This window comes from Fukomys damarensis, unplaced genomic scaffold, assembly GCF_012274545.1.
Source record: "Fukomys damarensis isolate Sample0158 unplaced genomic scaffold, DMR_v1.0_HiC HiC_scaffold_35, whole genome shotgun sequence".
Classification (NCBI taxonomy): domain Eukaryota; kingdom Metazoa; phylum Chordata; class Mammalia; order Rodentia; family Bathyergidae; genus Fukomys; species Fukomys damarensis.
In genome coordinates this window covers 28557355-28561491 of record NW_022900947.1, presented here as the reverse complement: position 1 = coordinate 28561491, position 4137 = coordinate 28557355, and positions in this window count along the sequence as shown.

The following is a 4137-nucleotide window of genomic DNA, read 5'->3' as shown; positions in this document are numbered from 1 at the left end:
TATGTGTACCACCATTCAGGCCCCAAGTCTGCGCAGGCTGAATAGGCCTTCCAAACATTGAGTGTGGTGTCCTTAGGACCTATGAACATTTTCTCTTCTGCTTTAAGCACCTATTGCTGTATTACTTAAACCTAATTTTCTTCCCTCTCTTTTTGTTGAGATGGTGAAGATGACGCTCTCCACCTGGCCACTAACTTTTAAGTAGCCCAGTCTGGTCTGAAATTCAGGGCACTTTGGTTTCAGGCTATCTAGTGTGGGTGTGGCAGGTGTGCACCAGCGGGCATGGGAGAGGAAATATTTTCTGAACAGAGGCAAACATCACGTGATTGTGGCCCTGCAACACCTACACGTGCATGTGTGAAATATTTGTTAAGGCAGCTGGACATCAGTTAATTTCTGTCCCCTTGCTTGGTATTCACTTTATGCTTTACTTTTCCTTTTTCCTTTTTCAGTCCCAGGAATCTGAAGCAAGTCCTTGTGATTGGGAAGCAAGTGGAGGAACCACTGAGTCACTTTACATTTTCCTGAAGTGCAACACAGAACTCAGACATCTAACTGGTGTGACTTGTTTGATTGCATTTCCTAGATCCCATTTCAGCCAAATTCTGAAAATCCAGATTTTGTTCCTTCACTTTCTTTGGGGAAATGTATATTGGGTCCAACTCCGATCCAGTCTCAAAGCCTGAAATTGACAGACCTATGCTCTGACTATTGAGCAAAACTTTGAAAATGTAGGACACACACAGGTCCTCTGGCATCCAAATCTCAGAAAATTCACTCTGAAAAGAGCTGTGGCTTGAACACCAGGCCAGCTAAACAAACCAAAGGGCTTCCTCACTTTTATTACCATGATTATTTTTATTATATTAATATATGTCTAATGGCAAATCATTCTATCACATATTGGATTTCAAAAAGATTTTGATGATAAAAGATTTTGATGGCATTATTTTTGAAAAGGAGTTATTTCCTTGGTCTTTCAAAGTGATGTAAAAATAGCAGATTTCTCAATGTGGACAATTGTATGTCCAGCCTTAGCTTTGTATCTTTTTGATGCCCTGGCGCTCCATCTGGCTGAGTTTTTGTCACCACCTCGAAAAAAGGAAAGAGGAGAGATCATCATGAATTGCATAGTAGCAGGGATTCAGTTATATTCTCTTCCCTTAAAAGCTCAACAGGAAGAGTTCCAAATTTGAGCAAAGGATAGCCGATGGATCGGTAGGGCCCTGGAAACCCAGAACCATGTAAACTCTCTGGCATGGCCATTGTAGGCTTCCCCAACATCAGTGACACTTGTCTACTGCAGAAACTGCCTCTGACACTATGAGTTCTCTTCACATTTGCACAGAGGAGCAAAGTATGGGTGCAAGAATGCTAGACTGTAAAGGGCCTATCTTGTGTCTCACTTGTTGCCTCCTGCGGTGCACTGAGGTACCTTCCTGTGCACAGCCCACTTCACAGCAGCAGGAGTTGCAAGAGGCTCTGAGATGTCTCCTTGCTATAGTTCTGATGGAACGCTACAGTGAGTGGCCCCAAAGACATAATGACATCTTTGCCACTCATCTTTATCTCACTTCCCAGGTGCTGGGAAGGGAGCAGGCCTCCTTGCCACACGTTCTACCAACATATGCTCAAGACAACAGGTTCAATGGACCATATGATGCAACAGCAACCTTCCCTCCATCTCTGTTGTATCAGTTGAATTACTACACAAAGAGTTATAGCAGATCTGTGCAAACACATATGATTTTGTACAGTTGACTTACAATGACCACACACAGAGACAGATGGGGAAGAGGGCAGAGGCTCTGTCTTCCCATTGGAGACCTGAGGATTTAGTCGAAGATCTGGATGTCACTGCTGTGTCCCCTGTGAGCGCAGTGTGTATCAACAGAGTGATCGGTCTGTGGTGGAGACTGCAGAGTCTACACGGAGAGCAGAAGGGTGCTCAGTGGAAGCCAAATGGGACGTATAAGGCAAGAAATGACCTCCAACGTCAGCACTCTGATCCTCAAAGGAACAGAAGCAGTAGTGTCCTTCTTTCCTTCTCTTTTATATCTTCCAGAGCAAGAGCTGCCCTAGGGTGAGTCAACCCCTACCTAGGAGGAGGCCGCCCCTACCTAGGAGGATTCAGTCCTACCTATGGGGAGTCTGTCCCTACCTAGCATGAGTCTGACCCTACCTAGGCGGAGTCTGTCCCTGCGTAGGGTGGATATTTTAGGCCCTAGGGACTGGAGTTATATATGCTTATCTTACTCCAGCTGTCAAGTGGACAAAAACCAGCAACCATCAAGACTCACCCTTTGGCTACTTGACAGCCAGGTGTATTTCCTGAATCAGACTACAGATACAAGGACAAGATTCTAGTTTTGCCTACATGGTTAGTGGTAATGTGTACACCAGCAGAAAAGCACTGATTCTGTATCCAGAAGTTTAAGCAAGTTTTCTGTGAGTGATGCTTGTTGTTAACATTTCATAACTTGACCATCATAACATAGGTTTCATAATCCTGAAGAAGCAGTGTTAAAATAGCAATGGTCCGATTACAATCCTCATTTCAGGAGCTGGTCATGGGCTTTGAGCCCACCTTCCATTGTCCATTTTATATTGGCTTGGCCTTCATCCAATACCTCAGCAGGAACTGGTCCTTTCCCCGGTGGAGTGACACCTATCGTGATTCCTGGTGGTTCTGGGCCATTGGTCATTCTGCCTGGATTACATAATCGTAGTTTACCTTTGACTTTCATAATAGGGCATGGTAATACTCAGAGACACCCTCAGGATCTCCTGCTATCCAAGGATATTCTTCATTTTTGGCATTGTGGAGTTTTAGTCCAATTTCTGCATATGATTCTGGGTAAATTACCACAGGAATTCTTCCAGATCATTGGTTACAGCCCAGGAATCTGTACCAATTCACACTTCTAGCCATTTCTGCTTCCAGGGAAAATGTATTACCAGGTGCAATACCCAAAGTCCGGCTACTGTGATGATTTCCATTCACCACTGTCCTTGAGGGATGTCCTGAAACGAGCTAAAGTGCTACCGCTGTCCACAGTTGGGTAGTGCCTGCTTAACATACAGAGCATTGCAAACCAGTCCTAGTCTTACCAGCATCTTCCAGCCCCTGTTATCTTCCTCAGACTTCTGAGGGTGCGCACCCCTCCCATCTTTCCCCCAGTGCTCTGGGCCAAGTCCCACCATGAATCAGTCACACACTCTGGATTCAGTCACCTCTGAAAACACATGAATCTTCGGAGGGATATCGAAACAAAATCTATAACATACGGATGAGAAAATGTGGGTTTATCACCTATCACAATTGCATGCTCTGTGAGAGTCTACTGTTATATTTCAGGTCTCAGATATCCCCAATGCCGCCGGTTTATTCCAAGTGAGTGGATGTTCAGGTGCTGTCCTCATCCATTGCTACATCCTGGAGGCGTTGTGTGACGGACTTGCTGTTAGGAGGGTAGGTGGGTTCCTGGGGACATGATGTGAAAGGACATATTCTTCATGGTGACTGCTCTCCCTCTTCCTTTGTGACTCCTTGTCTCTGCCTGCCTGCCTGTCTGTCTGTCTGCCTGTGTCTCTCTCTATCTCTCTCTCTCTCTCCCAGCTTTTGGTCTGACAGTTACTGAGCGATTTGCTTCACTTTGCCCTGAGCGCCTTGTGTTGTTGTCTTGGAGACAGCCCCGTTGCCTGGAAAGATGAGCTCAATAAACTCCTGCTTTCAAGTGTGTGTGGTTCTTTGTCTCAGGAATAAGAGGTGTGATAACAAACCTAGCGTGCCTAAGGTCTGCTTCTGTAACGCTGTGAGAAATATATTCAGATATCAGAGTACAGTGCAGGTTCACATGTCTTTGGGATTTCAGCCCTCAGGGGTGCAGTCAGAGCCATGCTGACAAAACTGAGTACAGCTCTCACATGCTAGCCCTCTTCAGTGGAATCACAAGATCCCTTTGTAAATCAGAGTCATTTGTCAGTGTCTGCAGTGCAACACTCATGTCTTCTTTTAAATAGGGATAAAGCAAATGTGATTCTTTGTTGGGTCTCATTGAATTTTGATTTAGAAATGTGTGTGTGTGTGTGTGTGTATGTGTGTGTGTGTGTGAGAGAGAGAGAGAGAGAGGGAGA